This window comes from Saccopteryx bilineata, chromosome 8, assembly GCF_036850765.1.
Source record: "Saccopteryx bilineata isolate mSacBil1 chromosome 8, mSacBil1_pri_phased_curated, whole genome shotgun sequence".
Lineage (NCBI taxonomy): Eukaryota > Metazoa > Chordata > Mammalia > Chiroptera > Emballonuridae > Saccopteryx > Saccopteryx bilineata.
Window position 1 is genome coordinate 61,655,844 of NC_089497.1, and position 23,245 is coordinate 61,679,088.

Sequence of the window (23,245 nt, forward strand, 5' to 3'; positions counted from 1 at the left end):
CCTCACTCAATTGAGGAATCCAATGAACAATGTGGACTGAGCAACGGGTCAGAGGCAGAGGCGGGTCAAAGGGAACAGAGGGAAAGCAGTCAGAGGGAAAGTAGAAGAGAGGATGGGATCAGAGAAGGGAAAGAGATTAATGTAATTATATATACCTAACACAGCATTATAGAGAACAGGACAGCAAATCTTGGAGGGAAGGAGGGAAGGCATTGAGGGAAGGGGGTATGGGGGGCTGAGGGGAATAAGGGCGTGGGGGAGATATATTTGGTGGGACACTTTAATCTATGTAAACACAATTTAAAATCATAAATTAAAGAAAAAGGAATATATATATGTATATATATACTTATATTTCTTAAATACTAACATTGATTTAAAGTCTGCATAGAACACTTTTAACTTTCTTGAGAACTACCCTTTTTCTGTGTGTAAAAATCAATCTTTATAATACTCAATAATTTAGGAGTTATTCAGACAGCTAAGTTTTAATAGTGATAATCGATTTATTATTTATACTATTTTCAGCATGATCAAACACAATTTTTAATTCAGTAATGTCCTTGCAAACCTCTTTATTTTTTAAAAAAAAGCCTAAGCCTAATGTTTGTTTCTGCTTGAGATTATACTAAGACTCTTACCTTTAGGCTTCTCTTTGTTACAGGAAGGAGTAAGGGTACAAACACAGTCAGCTGACAATGGACAGAGTCAGCTGCGTGGTAACAGCTGTCCTGAAAGCAGGCTGACTTCCTGCCCACTGCAGAAAGGAGAGTACTTGCCATCCGGGAAAGTGACCCTGGGGCTTAGCAATTTAAAAGCTTGGGGTTGGGTAAAAGTACCACAAGAACTGAAACCCTTCCAGATCTGTTTCTAAATATTTATTTCGTTTGCTATGTGTCATTTTGTCTGCCATTTCATTATATACATTATATTCACCATTTCCCACATACAACCTTACTTTTACTGTGAGTATCCTGGCTTATACCATTAGCTCCATTACTGGACCATCCTCCTTTTCCAGGTGCTCAAGTTCTAATTTTTGTTGACCTTGGGCCTTTACCTAACAAGTAGATAGTCTATACACTGAAACAGCCTTTTACAATTTTAGAAGCTTTTCACATCTACTATCTTATTTGGTTCTTATAAAAACATTTTTAGGATTTTAAGTTATAATCAAATTAATATAAAATATAATTTTTCAGATGAGGAAAATGAAAAACAGAGATATGTTTTGACCTACTACAGATCACACAAATATTTGGTGAAGAATTTGAATATAAGTAATTTGTCATAGTTTTTTTTCCTCAGTACGATATGTGACCCCATAATATCTTTCTATAAATTAAAAATTGTAACAGCTCTTGTAAATATAATGTAGTTATCATTGACTCTTTCTTGCTTTCACTTATTTATTTTTCTGATAGGCTTCTTTGAAGGATGAAATGGCCCAAAGCTATTGTCAGTGAATTAGATTTCAAAAAGGTATTGTTGGCAATACACACACACACACACACACACACACGCATACATACATACATGCATATATACATACATACCAAGACTGCATTGAAAGCTTTGGCTTTGTGATTCGGTTTGCCACACAGTAACCATTTATAAGAAAACAATCTTCATTAAGGTTCAACATGATGGCCAAAGACTGGTTTTTAAAACATCAATTAGTTGTTTTCATATTGTGAAACAGTGTATTTATCCAGAAATGTTAAAAATTGACTGTATTCCAAATGGGCTGGGACTTGTAGGGTTTGAATTGACTTCACAAGACTTTTTGATTTTTTCCAAAGTGACACATGAGCCTTTGAAGAAGCTTCTTCGCTCTGCTCAGTCATCTGATTACCCTGTAGAGTTACTGGCTTTGTGGTATTTTGATCCCTAGATGAGTGCCTTTGGGAAATGCCAAACCAGTGGAAATTATAAAGCTTAAAAGTTCCTGCTGTTCCCCTGCTACTACTGCATGTCTTATTGAAGTTTCTATATCCTTATGTACAACAAAGAGGTTGAAGTAAATTAGAAAGCTGTAGCTGGTGTGGGGGCAGGGAAAATAGAAAGAGATTACATTTTGTCAGTCCTTTTAATCTGTATCTGTCGTTTCTAGGCTTTTGGACAAGTAGAGTGATATGAAAGAAGGTCTCTGCTGTCTTTCTGAAAGACAAAGCTGTAGTTCCTGGTGCTCAGGGATAAGCCCTGGGTTGAGTACATCACCGTTAAATCCTGATGATGCCTTAGTTCTCTGATGGTGGAGAAAAATGCAACTGTACATTTTAGGGTGTACAAGTGGGACAAGAGAAAAATCATTCAAATTACTTGAGAATTGTGACCACAGAGAGGTTTGAGAAGGAAACTGAAATTCTCAAGACTTTTATTAGATTATTTCCACTCTTGTTGCTATACACATTTTGGAGATTGTTGAGCTGTTCTTCACTGTGTTGTTGAGAGATTTTTGAACCAGGATTCAGAGAATTGTTTTCATTATGACTTCAACATTCTTTACCTCAGTAATGTTGGCCAAATTAAAAAAAAAATCAACAGTAGAACTGAAGCAAAGTGTTCTGCCAGATCTAAATAGATCTAGGTCTTCTTAATAATTTAAATGAATTTTTTATATTCTAATGATTATTTTTTAATCTAAACTGTTTGTTATTATAAGTATTGCAGTAACTAGCATATTTTCACGTTAATCTCTCATATTTAGAATTATTTTGTTTGTTTGTTTTTTTGTATTTTTCTGAAGCTGGAAACGGGGAGAGACAGTCAGACAGACTCCTGTATGCGCCCGACCGGGATCCACCCGGCACGCCCACCAGGGACGTCGCTCTGCCCACCAGGGGGCGATGCTCTGCCCCTCTGAGGCATCGCTCTGCCGCAACCAGAACCACTCTAGCGCCTGGGGCAGAGGCCAAGGAGCCATCCCCAGCGCCCGGGCCATCTTTGCTCCAATGGAGCCTTGGCTGCGGGAGGGGAAGAGAGAGACAGAGAGGAAGGATGGGGGGGCGGGTGGAGAAGCAAATGGGTGCTTCTCCTATGTGCCCTGGCCAGGAATCGAACACTGGTCCCCCACATGCCAGGCCGATGCTCTACCGCTGAGCCAACCGGCCAGGGCCGAATTATTTTGTTTAACGAAATTTCCCAGACAGTAATTCCTGGGAAAAAAAAAAAAAAGAACATATTTAAACGTTTTGAAGATACTGGCAAATAGCTTTTCAAAAAAAATTACATGACTAAATATTGTAACTGCCAATGCATAAATCTATCAATTTTTACATACCAATATCTGAACTGATTAATATACTTTTAATAAAACTGATAATTTTATGACTTTTGGCAACTTTTATAAATTTGTTTTAAAATGACATTGCTTAATATGTTTGAGTAATGACTCTCACTTTTTTTGCTATCTAGTCATATTTATGATTTTCTTAGGTTTTCATATTTGATTTTTACAGCAAACCCTCATGAGACTGTTATTGTGATAATAGCCTTAAACTTAGATTAGGCCAATAGAGCATATTCATTGTCTGTATGTTCATCTCGTAATAACCTATTTTGCCCTTAAACTAATGTTATAAAAGTAGAAATTGAGTAGTACAGGTGACTCTTTTTATCCCATTGTGTTAGCACTGAAGCATGTTGATTTGCTAGTGCTGTTATTTTTCTCCTTAACCTGTGGAAATCTTTGAATGTGTGATAGACCCTTCTTTTATTTCTGAGTCCTTGGCTTACCTCTTCTAAAGCTGGAAACCACATAAACTTAAATGTAAGCACTTTTACTGATTTTTTTTCTTTTGTTCCCATTATTTGTGGTTCCTTATTTCTGATGTAATCCCCAAGTCTTGAGTTACTGTTAGAGGACACACGTTTTCAACTCTGAAATATTAAACATTTTCAGAGAATGGCCCTTTCTTGAAATCCTCAGGACAAGTTTCCTTTTCCTTGAGCTGAAAAATATTTCAGAATGAGGGTGAACCAAAATATTTGCTATTTTCTGGGAGATCATCTGCTTCATCTGATTCATGTGATACATTGTTAAAGAAATTGCTTTTCAACCAAATATCTCTAAGCCAAATAAATTTTGTCTTTTGGTGTTTTCATCTTTAGTTTTTAAAATCTTTATAGGCATTTGAATAAGTTGGTGTGTAAGGTAAACACCTATGTTTAATCATAAGTACTCCAAATTTTTTTTTTAATTGAAGGAGAGGCAGTGAGGCAGAGAAACAGATTCTTGCATGCTCCCTGACCAGGATCCAACTGGCAACTCCTGTCTTGGGCTGATTCTCTGACCATCTGGGGCCACTGCTCTGTTGCTCAGCAACTAAGCTATTTTTAGTACCTTAGGCATGGCCATGGAGCCATCTCAGACCCTGGGCCAAGTTGCTCATTCAACTCATGGCTGCAGGAGAGCACGAGAGAGAGAGAGAGAGAGAGAGAGAGAGAGAAGGAGTGAGGGAGGGCTGGTTAAGCAGATGATTGATTCTCCTGTGTATCCTGACCAGGAATTGAACCCAAGACTTCCACATGCTAGGCTGACAATTTACCGCTAAACCAATCAGCCAAGGCCAAGTCCTCCAATTTTTAGTCTTAAAAATGTGAATACTATTTTAGACAAAAGTCAATAACAGACATGACTAAAAATATATGAGTATATGAATTTTTTTTCCTTAAGTAACAAGTGAGGAAGCAAAATGACAGATACCCACATGCACCCCAACTAAAAACCACCCAGCAAACCTTCTACCAGTTGATGCTCTGACCATCTAAGGCTGCACTGCTCCCACTGCAACTGAGCTATTTTAGCACCTGAAGTAGAGGCCATAGAGCCATCATCAGCACCTGGGACCAACTCTCTCTAGTCAAGCCATGGCTGCAGGAGGGGAAGAGAGAGATAGAGAGAAGGGAAGGTGGAGGTGTGGATTGGTTTTATTTCATTTTTTGAGGTTTTATTGTTGGTGTATAGGAAAACGAGACTTTTATATATTGATTTTGTATTCTATAACTTTACTGTATTAGTTTATTGTTTCTAATAGATTTTTGGTGGAGTCTTTAGGGTTTTCTATGTCATCTGCAAAAAGTGATACCTTGACTTCTTCTTTCCCAATATGGATGACTTTTATTTCTTTCTCTTGCCTGATTGCTCTGGCTAGGACTTCTAGAACTATATTGAAAAGAGTAGAAAGAGTGGGCATCCTTCTCTTGTTCCTGTTTTTTAAAGCTTTTTTTAAAAAAAGCTTTCTGTTTTTTACCATTGAATATGATTTATTTTATATGGCTTTATTATATTGAAATACTTTTCTTCTATATTTATTTATTAGGTATCTAATTATAAAAAGATGTTGTATCTTATTAAATGTCTTTTCTTGATCTATTTATAGTATTTTATGATTGTTATCTTTTGTTTTGTTAATGCAGTGTATTTCATTGAATGATTTGTGTATGGGCCCTGGCCGGTTGGCTCAGCGGTAGAGCGTCGGCCTAGCGTGCGGAGGACCCGGGTTCGATTCCGGCCAGGGCACACAGGAGAAGCGCCCATTTGCTTCTCCACCCCTCCGCCGCGCTTTCCTCTCTGTCTCTCTCTTCCCCTTCCGCAGCCAAGGTTCCATTGGAGCAAAGATGGCCCGGGCGCTGGGGATGGCTCTGTGGCCTCTGCCCCAGGCGCTAGAGTGGCTCTGGTCACAACATGGCGACGCCCAGGATGGGCAGAGCATCACCCCCTGGTGGGCAGAGCGTCGCCCCTGGTGGGCGTGCCGGGTGGATCCCGGTCGGGCGCATGCGGGAGTCTGTCTGACTGTCTCTCCCTGTTGCCAGCTTCAGAAAAATGAAAAAAAAAAAAAAGGAAAAAATGATTTGTGTATGTTGAACCATCCTTGTGCTCCTAGAATAAACTCACTTGAGGTAAATTATGAATAAAATTTCCCATAATATTTTTCTGTGTCTATTAGCAAATATACATGCTTTCTTCTCTTTGAAATGTATTTCTAAAAAACTGCTGGGTCATGAGGTTGATATATAATATTGATATATATATATATAATATGCCTTAGTTGTTATTGTAAGACAGTTTTTTAATACATTCATATCAATATACACTTCTACCAGCAATGTATGAGAGTCTTAGTTGCTCTAGATCTTCACTAACACTATTATTGTGTGTAAAAAAAAATTATTCTATTGAGCATGTATTGGTATCTCAATGTGACTTAAATTTGCATTTCCCTAGTGAATAACAATGTTAAGTAGTTTTTGATATACTTATTGAATACTTGAGTAACTTCTTTTGTGATATAACTATTCAGATCTTTTGTCCATTTTATAAACTAGAGTGTTGCTTTATACTTAACAGTTTGGAGAAGCTATTTATATATAATTGAAATAAGTATTTTTCAGATATTTATATTGTAAATGTCTCCCAGTGTATGATTTGCCTTGTTGCTCTCCTCACAATGCCATTGATGAAAAAAAAATTACTATTTTTAGCTTTAATAATCAGTGTTTGTGTACATATACAAATGTATGGAGTATGTGCTATGCCTATGTGCTTAATTTCTCTTTCTTATTGTTATTGTTCATGTTTCTATTCTTTAGAGAAAAAAATCAAATGCCTGTCTTGTTTGAAATAATATCCTAAAAAAAGAAATAATATCCTTTTAATATTTCATACCTCTATTAGAGATTTAACAATTTAATTTCTATGTTCATATTTGATCATTTTAAAAGTTACATTTTGCAGAAAGTGAAGGTCATACAGGGGAAGTTACTTCCTCAAAAAAGCACACCAATTGTTTTGGTGCAGATTCTTTGTTTCTGCTGATATTTCTAAGTGCTTCCCATTAACAACACCTCAAAAAAATAAATTAAGCACATCCACTAAAATATTTTTCTTTTTTCTCACAGCCTGATGCAATTTACTTCCTTAAAGTGTAGGCTGTTCAATTTTTTGGACAGTTCTAATTATTTTTCCATAAGTGATCTAATATTTCCAAAAGTTTCCACAAATCTGAGGCATTTTATCCCGGCAGACCAGAACTGTAGAGTAGACCACTTAGGGTAACTTTGCTTTTATGAAAATTGACCATTCATCCCCCCAAAACACCCTTATTTTTCCTTTGATCTCAAGTTTCTTGTTTAATCTACTGAGATGCAAAGAAAGAAAAATAAAAGAAGGTCAAGTCATCACATAAAAATCATTGTACAGAGGAGGAAAACAGAATCTTTTGACTGTAGTCTTAAATAAGCACTTGATTTTAGAAAAAAGTAACTTAGGAAATAAAATTTCAAATAAGCTGACATGCTATTTTAAATGATGCTCTGAAGCCTTTTACATTTCATATTAACATGTATAAGTAATGTATAAATATTAACAATGGTTATAAATATTTCTCAAAATGAATTTTCACAACCAAAGCTACACTATTTTGAATGACTAGGAAATCACAGATCTTTCTCCTACAATTAATAGAGGCACTTCACATGTCATTTTACACCCTGAGTTAATAGTCACTAGAGATTGACAGCTCAAATAAACTTGCCTTGCAAAGAATGCATATAAATGCCTTGGAAATAACCAATATGATCGTACCCCAGGGATGTTATTTACTTTGCAGCTCCTTAGAAGTCATACATACCATATCCATCATAAGGTTTTTAATGGGGGTAGAAACGAACTGCAATAGAATTACCATTTCTGGTCACCTGTTCTTGAATTATTGATGTAATCTTTTACTGTTGTCCCCCTTAAGAATTTGTTATCTAATCAATTGTCAAATCCTGTTGACTTGAGAGCAGTAGTGAAAAAGTCCAGAACGGAGATGTACCCCTTGTTCGCATTTCCTAGGCTGTTATATCCTTGAGCAATTACAAAAGCTCCATCCAGTTTCCCTTTTCTTTTAGCTCTTCTTAATCTATTCTTAATCTATTTTTAGCCAACTGGTTAATTTTTTAACAATACTGATGGAATGCTGTGCTGATATTTTTTCCCCAAGTTTCTAATTGTTTCTATTTTATTTCAATAATTTAATAATCTTGGTGCTCTAGACAGATACTCAGGTTTTCCTATCATCTGGCCCTTTTGTTTATCAACTCACACCCCAACATTCCTTTAATATATATATTTTAATGTTTTATTTTTATTTTTTATTTTTATTTTTTGTATTTTTCTGAAGCTGGAAACGGGGAGGCAGTCAGACAGACTCCCGCATGCGCCCGACCGGGATCCACCCGGCACGCCCACCAGGGGACGATGCTCTGCCCATCAAGGGCGTCGCTCTGTCACGACCAGAGCCACTCCAGAGCCTGGGGCAGAGGCCAAGGAGCCATCCCCAGTGCCTGGGCCATCTTTGCTCCAATGGAGCCTCGGCTGCAGGAGGGGAAGAGAGAGACAGAGAGGAAGGAGAGGGGGAGGGGTGGAGAAGCAGATAGGTGCTTCTCCTGTGTGCCCTGGCTGGGAATCAAACCTGGGACTTCAGCATGCCAGGCCGTCGCTCTACCACTGAGCCAACTGGCCAGGGCCTTAATGTTTTATTAATTTTAATTTATTGTGTTAACATAGATTCAAGTGTCCCACTCAATATAACTCCCTCACCCCCACTTTTTTGTCCCCTATTATCCTCCCTTTTGGTCTCCTCCCCCTAACTCCCTCCCCCCTTCCGTTTGGGATTTTCCTTTTATATTTTTTATATTCAATTCTTCTAAGTCTCTAAGATTTTTATGCTAGGTGCCATTGTTTAGTGAAGCCTTCTATCACAAGGCTTTTAACCTACCCACCTCAAAAACAACCTTGAAAGGGATGTTTAAATACTAAAAAAGATTTTAAAAATTTAATTTTAATTTTTTCTTTCTTTGTTTTTAATAAACACACACACAGCCTACTGACTATCAAGCACTAAGGTAGATTATTTCAGCTCTGGAGAATAAATAATGATAGAATAAAACAAACTATGCTTATATGTTCATTTCTCCCTAGTGGGATGAACCAACCTTTAACTTCTTTTTAAGATGTTCTCTTTAAGCTATGGTGTTTTCTTCTGGCCATTTGAGTAACTGTCATGATTCTATTAAATCCTTGTGTGGTACAAGGAAGTACTTTCTAACAAGTAAGACAATGTCAAGGAGCATAAATCCCATAAATGATTCTGATTTTAATGAGATTCAAGCTGTCCTCTCGTGAAGAATTTTAAAAGGTGACTCATCACCAGAAACTAGATTCGATGAGACCTCATTTATTCAGAAGCTTTGAGAATGTGGCACTTCACATAACTCAATTTCTCAGATAGTTCAAATTACACTCTAAATCTTTCTCTTTAAAAAAAGTTTTTGAAAATGGATAACTGCCATTGTTTTCTACAGCACAGAATATTGGTCCATTATTTTTTTCTGATTGATTTTGGGGATATCAATATAGTTATCCATTATGTCGTTATAGATCAAGATAGTCTATTTTTGGTGGCTTTAATATCTTCTTTATTGTTGGGTGGGCAGCTGATATTTCTTAATTTTGCTTCTTACTGCGGATATTTGTCTTTCATTTCAGTCTCGTTTCCTGCCTTTATCTTTTGTGAACAGAAAAATAGGTGGTCAAACAAACCAAGAGTTGTAGTTTACAAAGAAGGACAAAATACTTGTATATGACAGTATACAATTTACATAAAAAATTAATAGATGTTATTTTGTTTAACCCTCATAGCAAATCTAAGTGGTAGGTATTACCTACACTTTAAAAATAATTGAACGGCAGATCACATAAATACCTTATATTTTTTAAAATTTATTTTTATTAAATTTTTAAATTTATTAACCTAACATGGACTCAAGTGTCCCACTCAATATAACACCCTCACCCCCCCAACAATGTGCCCCCCATTATACCCCTTCTGTCTCCCTCCCCCTGACTCCCTTTCCCCTCCCCTCTGGGATTTGCTGTCCTGTTATCTGTATCTATGTGTTATGTATAATTCACTAATATATAAATTCACTAATCCCTTCACCTTCTCTGATCCCGACTCCTCATCCCCCTTCCCTCTGACAGCTGTCCCTCTGCTCCCTGTGACCCTGCCCCTGCCTCTATTCCATTCCTCAGTTCAACATGTTTATTAGGTTCCACATATAAGTGAGATCATATGATATTTTTCTTTCTCTGCCTGGATGTAAAGCCAGAAGCCATGGCCAGGGCCACTATCACAGCAGCCTCCTGGCCCATGCAGGTTCACATTGGATTCGAACAGTCGGTAAAGAAACAACGGAGCCAAAAACTGGTGGGCCATAGTCTTTAATCCTAGCTTGCACCCGGCGGGCAAGTAAAAACACACACTGGGCTCCAAAACCCACTCACATTCAGTGCTCACAAAGCCACTGACTTATCCGAGTTTCCTAGAATCAAAGGTTTCTAGCTCACCAGCCTTATTCTCCTCAGTTCCCCATCTCCTTCCTTATCCCAGATACAAACTCTGCACAAACTGGCATCTCACTCTGCACTCCGCCATCTTGGCTGCTTCTCCTGGCCTACTCCCTCTGCTCTCTTATGCTAATCATCCCAGGAACCAAGAGAGCAAGCTCTCGCTCCGTCCCCATTTTATAGTGTAGAAATCCAAACTCTTAATCCAATATACAAAATAGGGAAGTCTCTACTACAAAGTCACTTCTCTGAGGCATGATTGGATTGTACCACCCCACATCAAAAAGGGTAGGAAAGGCTTAATCCCAAAACCAAGCCGCAGGCTACAATGATCCTGCCTGCCCAGAGACACACATTAATATCACCTGGGTAACGCCATCTTTAACAAAGTGAGCATAATACATTTTATCTGCCCAACACTGGATTATTTCACTTAGTATAAAAATTTCCAGGTTCATTCATGCCATGGCAAAAGGTAAGATTAGTACATTATATTTTTTAAGTGCATACTGTCAGTAAGGTTTAACTATAGAACTTGAACCCACATCTTTTGGTTCCGTGTATGATACGTTTTTGCTTTGCAGTATAGTTCCCAGTAATTTGACAAGGCTCTGAGTAAGAGCTCAATGAGTAGTAGGCAAGACTTTGTAAAAATAATTCCTAGTTCTCAATGGCCTTATCTTTTTTTTTTTTTTTTTTTTTTTTGCTTGGGTTCAAAGATGTTTAGAAGAAGGTTAAAGTCTCTAGAAGTATGGTCACTGACTAATGAGTGGTTATTTTGCTGTTTCTATCCAGCAAATATCACAATTTAGCTCTATGAACTGTAAAATGAAACTTTGGACAGCTTGCTTATTAAACATAGTCAATTTCTAGAAGGTGTGGAATATGGGTGCTTTACAAATTTGAGAGTTCACCAGTGTTATCTTCATGAGGATTCAATGAAATTACTGAAAACGAGAATTTCCAGTAGCAGAGTTCATCAATGAGCTCAAACTGAGTTGATTTGTAGCAGACTCTCGGTTTTAAGGACTGAAAATGGAGAGTAGAGCAGGTTTTTACCTTTTCTACTTTTATTTGACCTTGTAGCAGAGCAAAAGAGGAAAAGAAGAAGGGATACACAAAAGTTAATACAGGATTTGCCTACCCAGTCAAAATGAATTTAATGCCTTATAAGGAATAAGATTAGCTTTGAAGAAAAAGATTATAAATTTGTAGAATATTTTATAAATTTCTGAGTTTAAGGAGTATTATTTCCCATGACTCCTCATCTGAATGAGGACATGTTCTACTTTTAGATGGGGCCAGACATTATTGTGGCACTTACAATACTAAGGTATTCTTCTAGGCTTTTTTTCATGGGGGTTTCTTCTAAGGTAGAGGTAATATGGAAATAGGCAATATAAAGCAAGAGAATAAAAACATGAGGGTCATTTCATGATGACTTTAGCTGACTTTCGTTTGTGACACTCATTTAGGACTTGCTGGAAGACCAAGGACGGAATTTTATTTAAGGAACTAAAAGGTCACACATGGGTAGATTGTGTGTGGAAAATGAGGAGAACAACAGTCAGGACAGGAAGGGAGATGTATATGTAAAAGAACAGGAATCTTGTTTATTGATGAGTATGGAACTTCATTAATATGTATAGTCTGAAGTGGCCTGACAGTATTGTTCAACCCTTATCATGTAGATTTCTCCAGGCACTGATGGGTCAGCAGAATGCTGTGGGACTTTTCTGCTGTATTAGAATAAAGAGAACTTTTGACTGTTTGAGTTTCAACAAATGAGTTTAGTATCTGAGATCTCTTTTTTCAGGAAGATTCCAGATAAAATAAAAGGAGACAACTCATTTGCTTAATACCTGTATCTATTTGTCTATTTCCCTTGTTAGAAGACTGATCTCTATGCTGGATCAAATAAAAGAAATAATTTGAAGAAAATTTTTTTTTGCTCAAGACAGGTATAATAGTCAGCTATTTTAAAAATAAATTTAAGATCCTAATTGTATAATTGTCAAACAATGTACCAGGGAAGTATAAAGAATCAGGTGGGTGTTTGAAAACGAGGCTTATCTAGAATGGTTGTAGCAAAATGCACTAACAGAAAGCTGTTCCTTAGAGGTCCTAGAGTGCTCAAGTAGAGAAGGGCCCTGTTCATGAGGTCTGAGTTCCTTTCAGAATTGGGAAAACTAAACAGGGGGAAGTTAATTTCACACATATGGATTCTAAACAGTAGTATCAAGCTCTTCTGACTCTGCTTAATCACTTTTCTCCTTCTTTGTCACATTCTTATTCTTACTGGAAAATCCAAGCATAATATTGAAATGGAAAATATACAAATTTCTAAACCCAAAGCTAATCCTATTTTTGCAACAGTGGGGTAACTCATCACTATAAGGATAATTTAATTTGGTAGGTCTAGTATTGCCATCCATCTCTTTGATGTTTCTAATTTTGGCATAGATAGCAAGTAATCTATATCTGTCTTTCAAGAGTGTATCTCCTACATAATTGCTAAGCCAAATAGAATAAATCATCACCACATTAAATATAGGGAACCGGAGACAGAGATATCAGTTTATCTTATGAACTTTATAATACAAAGTAAGAAATAGCACATTAGGTTTGTAGATGTTTTTAAACATTTTATGAAGAAAAAAAACAAAGGGGAAAATCAGTTCACTAGGAAGAGCTATTCACTGATTAGAAGGCATTTGACACTAAAAGCCAAAAGAATGTAGTTGGTACAGGATATTCCTTTTCTCAAGTAATATATTTCTTTGCTGCTTTAATAACATGGAGGTTATTGTATTTCCCAAGGAGTGTTTTATGCAAAAGAAGTTGCTGAATATGAATGCTTTTAATAGGCTATAGTTCATGAAACAATAACTTACCTGAGTATATCAACAAAAGGAAAATAAAACAGTATAGTATTACCTTCTGGTTGAAATGGCTATCAGAGAATGTAGTTTATTATTTTGAAAAAGAAAAATAAATTTATAGTTTGAAGTGCCAAAAAAATAAGCTTGTACCTGAATATTTTGTTTTTAATTAACTGATACCATGTTTTTTATTTTAGGTAAAGCTCTAGAATAAAGCTTAATAATGCATATGTATAAAAGACTGTCTCACATGTACCAAAAAAAAAAAAAGAAATTTGCATAGAGGATTGATTTTTGACAACTGTATTAAACATATTCATCAGTTGAAATTCTACTGATCAAATGTATACAGTGCGTCCATTATGCGACATGCATGGTCATGGAAATGATTGAAAATCCAAACATGGTGGTGACTGTCCCTGAAAGTCTGTCATCAACAGGGAAAACACATGAAACTGTGACAAAAGGTTGACAATGATCTGTTGAAACAGATGCACAAATAAAGCCATCTATCAAAGTACAGAGAAAGGTTAAGCTCAGCTTGGGTAATTTGGAAAGGCTTTAAAGAGAGCTACGGTTTGAAAAGCTGACTCTGAGGCAAGAGGTAAACAGAGTTCATTCCAGAAAGGAAGGTAAATTGTGTCCAGAAACAGGAAAGTTCATAGTAAACTGGAATCTGGAGAAACCAGAAACAGGAAAGTTCATAGTAAACTGGAATCTGGAGAAAGTAATTGGATAAGGCTGCAGAACAAACAGCAATAAAGAAATGTAGAATGAAGGGAGGCTCCAATATTGTGCTTCATTTTCTGTACTGTCAACCCAATAAATTAATTGTGTAGCAGTTATAGGGAGATCACACATGGGAAAGCTCCAGGGACAGCTCATGGAAGGGGTCCGAACCTGCAGATTAGACGTGGAAGCACTGAGTATCCCTGCACTTCAGTCTTTTTAGCTAATTAGTAGCAGAAACTCCTTTTATGCCACTGGTGTCCTCATTACTATTCCTGTGTCTTCCTGTAGGCAGCAGTTACCTAAACTCAGTCTATTCTAGTTTCTGGTTATGTTTAATGTATCTCCATTCTTTATATTACCAGGTAGTTCATTCCTTAATGTCTTCTGTTCACATGCCTCCAAGTCATCTCTCACTGAAATACTCTTCATTCCCTGCTTGGCTTAGGCAGCTACACTCCATCCTGCAAGATTCATCTCAAAGGATACTCTTTTGTGAGAAACTTTTTGATAGTACATAGAATAATTTTTTCAGTCCAGTCAATGCTTTTAGAAGATTCTGCATCACACACCTCTATAGCATGTGTATTTGTGGTAGCTCGAAGAAGCTATGTCTGAGTTCAATCCTTAAGGTCAAATGGCTCAATGAAACACTAATAAAATATAAGCTTGTACCTGAATATTTTGTCTTGAAGTAACTGATAGCATGTTTTCTATTTTAAATAAAATTCTACAGGAGGCCCTGGCTGGTTGGCTCAGTGGTAGAGCATTGCCCGGTGTGTAGAAGTCCCTGGTTTGATTCCCGGCCAGGGCGCTTCTCCCCCATCCCACCCTCTCCTTTCTTTCTCTCTTCCCCTCCTACAGCCAAGGCTCCATTGGTGCAAAAAGTTGGTCCGGGCGCTGAGGATGGTTCCATGGCCTCCGCCACAGGCACTAGAATGGCTCCGGTTGCAGTGGAGCAATGCCCCAGATGGGCCATACTGGTGCCCTTGGTGGGCATACTGGTGGATCCCAGTCAGGTGCATGCAGGAGTCTGTCTGTCTGCCTCCTCCCGCTTCTCACTTCAGAAAAATACAAAAAAAATTCTAGAGGAAAGCTTAACATATACTGTAAAAGGCTATCTACCATGTACAAAAATCAATTTAATATAGAGTCCATTTAGAAGAACATGTTAACATTATTACACTGCTTTACATAAATCATAGAACATGACTGCTTTATCAACACTTGGAGAGACCCAGGGGAACAAGGCATTTCACATTTCTCTGTTGCTGGGACCTAACCTGGTTTAGCTTGGCAACATATTGGCTAAATAAATGATTGAAAAAGGGAGTTGGAGGATTTATTCTTATTTGGTTTCATACAATATCTTAAGAATATTTTCTCATTACAAAGAGTCTATTGAACTGAAAACTGATATTTAAAAAAGTTCTGAAGATATAATCTAAGATGATTGTGTCATTAGATAAAACACAGAGAATATTTTTTTAAATCTCTTACATCTCTGTACAGGCAACCACATACAATAATATATATGTGAAAGCATTCCAATTTAATTATCTCAGTGAATGGTGTTGTTCATTTACATTGTGGCATTAATCACTTCTTATCACAAGATTATACCCCTTATACATATACATACATATATATATACACACATACATACAGACTTAAAGTAAGATGATATTCTACCTACCTTCTTGGGAAATAAAGCAGAGAAGAAAACATCTTTTGCTATCAAAGTGTAGTGAGTCAGGAATTATGTATTATATGAATGTGTGAGATAAGAATAAGTTTCTATGACATACTTAATACATTTACTTTCCTTTTACAAGTTGCTTATTCCTTCAAAAATGGCTTACAAACAAAGCAAGGTGTTTAAGTTCTATGTGTTGTATTGACACTACTCTTTGTCTTATACATTGGAAAATTATATTAACATCCAATAACTTTTGTGTGTGAAAGGTGACAGATCATAAGATTTAGAAAAGAAAGGTGTACAGAGTGGAAAAAAAGCCCACAATTTACTAGAATGTCATGACCTTTGGTACACAATTAAAAGTTCCTAGGATATGAGATATGAATATGACTGACTCATGAGTTAATGACAAAACACAGCTGGAGCTTTAGATCATAGACCAATACATTATTGGACACATGACTTCCCAGCTACTTTTTCTAGTCACTTTTTTTTTCCAGCTGGCATATGTTTCTAAAGCCAATCATCTATTCTCTCTGTGCCTACTTTGTGAAACACAATTTTAGGAGAGAGAGCTTGTTCTTCACACACACTTCTTGGGCTTTTCCTTTTTCTGTCTATCCCATTTAAAAAACATCTTAGCCTATGTAGGAAGTTGAATCAAGGTTCTCTTAGAGAACATATTTTATATTACCTACTATATAATGCAGAATGGGAATGAAATTTGTCTCTACTTCCTAGGAGGTAACCTTGAAATCCTTGAAATTTTTCAGAGTATCTTTCTGATTCATGATGAACCTTTCAGGCCACATCTGACAGTTTATCTTTACAAGGTGACTCACAGTGAGCCCTAGTTAGTTTACGCAATGAAGACATCTCAAAATGAAAGTTGGGCCATGCCAGAAAGAAAAATCATGTGATTAGAAAGTTGGGGCTTTGAGTGAACTGAAATCCATGTGATATCAGTCTACCCCCTTGGGAGAGAAAGGGGAGCTGCATATTGAGTTCAACTGTGTAGTCAATGATTGAATCAAACATACTTATATGGCAAGATTCCAATAAAAACTTTGGGTAGGCAATCCCTGGTTATTATTACTCTGAATATCGCCACATATCAAAGTTCTGGGGAGGTAATGTGACTTGGAGACAAAGGAAGCTTTGCATTTAAAACCATTCTAGACTTTGTATCTTTCTCTTTGACTCATTCTGATTTGCATCCTTTTTGCTATAATAAAACTGTACTCCTAAGTTTAGTGCTTTTTTGAATTCTGTGAGTCTTTTAAGCTTATAATTAAACCTGAGGGGGTAGTGGCAGCCTCTAAATTTGAAGCCAGCTGGTTGGAAGTTAGAGCAATCCAAACTTGTGGCTGGTGTTTAAAATGAGGGCACCCTTATAGAGGACTATGCCTTTAACCTTTAAAGTTTGGCCCAATTCTAGGTAGTGGGTGTCAGAAGGCATTGTGACTACTTTATTTTTATAGGGTAAATTTGAGCTAAGAGGGCTTAGTAATGTTCCCAGTGTCGTATTGTGTTAACAAATAACCTGGGATGAGAGTCAGGTCTCATTTCCTTCTCTTGGTGTTCTTTGTTATACTGTGCTAGATATCAACTCAGATTTTCATCTTCATCTTCAAAGTAGAACTGTGATAAAAAATCAGAGCAAGCAGAGGAATGGGCTGCTGGTGTGGGCAAAATCCTTTGTTATTATGCCCTCTGATAGCAGCTGGTAATTATATTGATGGAAGGTTTAGAAAGTGCTGGGTACTTTGTTAAACACTTTCCAGTCATGATCTTTTTTAATCTTTACAACCTTTTAAATATCTCCATTTAACAGATAAAGAAACCCAGGATCATGGACTCTAAGTAGCTTGCCTCAAAAAGTGAAGATAATAAATCACAAAAACTAGAATTTGGAAGAGGCAATACGAAGTCTTAAGAAAACAGATTCTGAAGGTAGCTAACCTTGGTTTCTATACCGTTTGATTTAAATTGTGAGAGGTTTTACAAATTACATTTTGATTCTTCCTATAGAAAAACATCAGATTTGAAATTGAAAAGATTTCTTTAAGAATGAGTAGTACATGAATACAATGCAATATCTGCCTCCCATATTTTAATAGATTTAAGAAATAAAAATTATGAAATACAATTAACATATGACTTTTGCCTTGTCTGTTATAAAAAACTTTATAAGAAGTATTAAAGAAATAACACCCCATTCAGAATGAAATCTTGGACTAAAAGTTATGTGGCCTTAGCCTGATGCAGTGGATAGAGCATTGGACTGGGATGTGGAAGACCCAGGTTCGAGACCCCGAGGTTGCCAGCTTGAGCGCAGGCTCATCTGGTTTGAGCAAAGCTCACCAGCTTGGACCCAAGGTCACTGGCTTAAGCTAGGGGTTACTCGATCTCCTGTAGCCCCATAGTCAAAGCACATATGAGAAAGTAATCAATAAACAACTAAGCTGTCACAACGAAAAACTAATGATTGATGCTTCTCATCTCTCTCCATTCCTGTCTGTCTGTCCCTCTCTCTGGCTCTCTGTCTCTGTAAAAATTAAAAAAAGTTATGTGGCCTTAAGCAAACTCCTTATCCATTTGATGAGTCTGACATTTCCTCTATTAAATGGAGATCCTAAGTGGTACCTGTGTCACTTTAGAGCCCATAGTCACCGCCCCTGTCATGGCCAAGCAGGTGCAGGTTCACATTAGATTCAGATAGATGGTAGAGAAACAACGGAGCCAAGAACTGGTGGGCCATTACCTTTATTCTAGCCTTACACTGGCGGGCAAGTAAATACACACACTGGAAAAACACTTCCCTTTCCATTCAGGGCTCCCAAAACCACTGACTTTCTCCCGGTTTTCCTGGAATCAAAGGCCCCACCAGCTCAGTCCCCTCTGTTCCCATCTCCTTCTCTCTGTACAAACTGGCTTCTTCCTCAGCACCCCGCCATCTTGGCTGCTTCCTCTGCAACAATGTGGTCTCTTAGCTCCTTCTTCTTCCTTCTTTTTAAAATATTTTGCCGTGACAACTCCTCCTCCAGCAAACATTAGCATAACCAAACCCCTTCCCAAGCATGAAGGTAATTAGCAGTATCAAGTAGCATCATCATCATGTGAGCAGCAACCATTTTTAATAAAGTGAGTATAAAAATCACATTTTACAAACTTATTTGCCAAATAGTCACGAAGTTGCTGTGAGGTACAATGCTTTTGCACAATGCCTTCCACATAGCAAACATGACAATAATTAGAGTTTGCTTTGTCAGTAATTATAATGATTAAACAGTCAACAAGTCAGCTGTTATTGCATAGTAGAACACATACTTCTTTTATCCTTATATGGAAGAAAAAAGAATATTGAAGATGAAATCAAGTAACAAAGGATTTAACATGATACTGAAACAGCTGCCATCAAAGCTATAGGTACATTGGATACATCAATTCACTGAGTCAGCTGAGTGTCAGCTCAGATTAAGTACAACTCCATGAAATCCTTAAAGTCAAATGGCTCATAGAACGTGAACAGCATCAAATTAATTCAAATAAATCACACAGAATCCATCTATAGACATGGGAGATTTGCAAATCATTCTGTGAACTGCATGAACATGTGTTATGAATTTGTGAGTTTGGTGAAATGAATACTTTTAGGTTGAAGCAAAATGCAAATTTATAATTTGAAGCAGTAAACGTATGTGAAAATAATATCAAGCTACCAAAAGGGGCACATGCAACAGAAGTTGCAGGAGAAAGACAGGAGCCAGGATCCTTTATCACTGAGGCCAGATTCCTGCTGCACTTCTACTTTGCTCCATTCCTTCTGGCATCTACACTGTCATGATTAAGTAGGATAAATGTTTCACACTGGGCTTCGGAGTGGTAAATAGAAAAACAAGACTGAATTACCAGGAAGAGCAAAGAGTCACTCTAAATTACTTTGTGTCTCAAGGACACAAGCCTCTGTGCAAAGGTGAAAGTAGATAGAAGAAAAACAGATGACTCCCACAGCAAACACAAGGTGTGAAATTTAACTGTGCTCAGTTATTAGAACTAAGAGAAGACTTGATCATTGTTTTACACTTGCCTGATGCCGCTCTTCTTTTGAGGACATGTGTGAGCGCTAAATCCTCATTTATTTACAAAAGCCGCAAACCTATTAGCAGCATAATGTAGGGATTAAACTTTTTTTTTTTTTAAATAAGAAGGCATCTCATTAATGAGAAGATTTATTAGACAACTAGGTGTTTTAATGAATCAGTTTGCGGTTAACTCAAGGAAAATAATAAAGTTGTTTAAAATGGGGTTACATTTGAGGTCAGACTTTTAAAAAAATACAAAATTATCTGGATAATGGGATCTGTTAATCACTGGATGTATGTGTGTATGTGTGTGTTTATAGGTCTGTATGGCATAGAGTCAAAGTTGTCAGCCTGAGAAGCACATTATTAACCTTGAATTTAGTGTATCAGAACTTGTATAATAAAACATACCTGTGTTAAAAAGTAAAATTCAATCAAGTAAATTTGAAGATTTAATTGGCTTTATTAAGTGATCAAGCATCTGGCAGCATCCCATGTAGCAAGTAAAAAGGCATTCAGAGAAGTTACAAAAAATGGAAGGTAGTTATAAGACAAGTAAAATAAGACGCTAATAAAGAAAAGAAAGAATTATTTTGGGGCCAGGAGAATTTTCCTTTGGGGAAAAAGAAAGTGAAGAATTTTTATCATACAGATTGTCTCTTGTTTCTATGGGTGATAGAGAGGGCCTACCTGACAAATTCCCTTACAGGTGTTTGACCAGAAAATTACAAGCTGGTTGACTCAGATTACATTTCTGGGAGAGGCTGAAACTGCAGTTAGGTTAACTGTTAAATTTCGGTTTGGCATCATGGGCTTTTTGCATTAGTGACGCCATTTTGAGGCTTGCAAGTTTTTCTTTAATACCTGTAAAGAACAGCATGGCTACTCCTGGTATAAAATGCCAGCTCTAAGCATCCTCTCACAACAAGACAGAAAAATTGAAAATTAAAATTGATTTAAAAAAATCTAATGATATAATTATGAGGCAGATGCTAATGAAAATTAATAATACACTACCCAAATTTCAGCTTATGGTTTTGTTTTGGGTTTTGTTTTGTTTTTTTTGACAGAGACAGAGAGAGAGAGTCAGAGAGAGGGATAGATAGGGACAGACAGACAGGAACGGAGAGAGATGAGAAGCATTAATTTTTTGTTGTGGCATTTTAGTTGTTCATTTATTGCTTTGTCATATGTACCTTGACCGTGGGGCTACAGCAGACTGAGTAATCCCTTGCTCAAGCCAGTGACCTGGGATCCAAGCTGCTGAGCTTTGCTCAAACCAGATGACCCACGCTCAAGCTGGTGACCTTGAGGTCTCAAACCTGAGGCCTCTGCATCCCAGTCCGACGCTCTATCCACTGTGCCACTGCCTGGTCAGGCTAACTTATGGTTTATGTTGCTTTTTTTCCCCCCTTAAAATGCATCATTCTTCAAAATGTTAATTGATTCATATTTATTTACCTAAATATAACCCAGAATACAACTGGGCAGTTTGTGTGAAAATAAATTAATGCCATTTAAATTGGAGCAAGCAAAGATTGTTTATTGAGAGCTTGCTAGAGGGGGTTGCCACCATCATTTGTGTTCAGCAGAGATGCAAAGGCAGGCAGAAGTGTGGGGAAGCTTCATAGCAAAGAAAGGGAAGGCTGCAGCTATGCCCTGATTGGGATGTTGTTGCTCTAGAAAAGCCAGAGCAGGGCTAACTAGAAGCAGGGCACTTAATGTGAATTATGTATTTGTCTTTCTTCAGTTCATCCTAAATCAGAAATGGGAGCAAATATAAAGGACTGTTATTCCTCAAGTCCTGGCCATTTGGGACTGGGGTTATTGTTCAACTTCTTGGACAGATTGCCACATAGAGTAGTAAGTGTTCCTGGAGTGATTACTATACAGAGGACATGATTTTCCTGGGCTGATGGTTGCAGGTTGTGGGTCAGTCTTATTTTATATATAGACTAGCCATAACAGTCTTGTATATTCAGCCTCTCACAAGTATTGAAATCTGGCAAGGACACATGGCAATTGGAAGGGACAGCTCTCACCAAAAAAGCACCAAAGACAGCAACAGAAATGGGCGGGCTATGAGTAGCAATGCTTGCTGGCAGCTGTGCTTTGCATGTGTCACCTGGATTTAGACTCATGAAGAACCAGCGGGAAGGAGGAGAGAGCTGCTCCCTGAGGAGCTCAGCGAGGGCACTGGGGAGAGGCAGGTTGGGGAGCAGCGCTGCATGCTGCTCCTCTGCTGAGGGTCTGAGGGGTTAGACCACCTCCGAAGTGGACTGAGGGACACCAAGACTGGTGGTCTTTTTATGAAGATAAATAAGGGAAAAAAAACACTTTAAAAAATAATCCTGTACATTAATGGAAAATTCTAAGTAATAAGAGAGCAAGCACAGCATCCAGGACACTCAAAAATAAACAACAACAACAAAACAAACAAAATCATAGCTTCTGAAAAGCTGCTACTGTAGATTCTAAAAGGAAATTTCAAGAATTTGTTTTCAGATCTTCTTTAAAATCAAACAGAAGATGACCTCAAGACCCTTTTCTTTTTCTTTTCTTTTCTTTTTTTCTTTTTTTTAATTTTTTTTTATTTTTCTGAAGTTGGAAACAGGGAGGCAGTCAGACTCCCATATGTGCCCTACCGGGATCCATCCAGCATGCCCACCAGGGGGCGATGCTCTGCCCATCTGGGGCATTGCTCTGTTGCAACCAGAGCCAGTCTAGTGCCTGAGGCAGAGGCCATAGAGCCACCCTCAGCGCCCGGACCAACTTTGCTCCAATGGAGCCCTGGCTGCGGGAGGGGAAGAGAGAGACAGAGAGGAAGGAGAGGGGGAGGGGTGGAGAAGCAGATGGGCGCTTCTCCTGTGTGCCTGGCCGGGAATGGAACCCGGGACTCCTGCACGCCAGGTTGATGCTCTACCACTGAGCCAACCGGCCAGGGCCTCAAGACCCTTTTCTGCTGCAGCTCAAGAACTGTCAAAGGGTTCAAGTTCTTCCAGAAGGACCACAAGGTGGCGCTGATCCAGATATCCAGATGGGTTCAGAGGAGGAAGCCGTCTAGCACTCACTGACCTGCACAACCACGACCGTGGCAAGAAGCACCACCTGCAGGAATTCTTCTCCAAGTCCACTGTCCACGCTCCAGCACCAAAGACCAGCCTCACCCTCAGTCTCTGCGATAAGTTCCATCATTCCAGAAAACAGCCACTTTAAAAGCAGCTGAAGTGACCTTAAAAGATCAGAGGTTTTGCCTGACTAGGCGGTGATGCACTGGATAAAGCCTCCGACTGGGACACGGAGGACCCAGGTTCTACATCCTGAGGTCACTGGCTTGAGTGCGGGCTCACCTGGTTTGAGCAAGGGGTCATTCAGTCTGCTGTGGCCTCCTGGTCAAGGCACATATGAGAAAGCAGTCAATGAACAGCTAAGGTGCCTCAAAGAAGAGTTG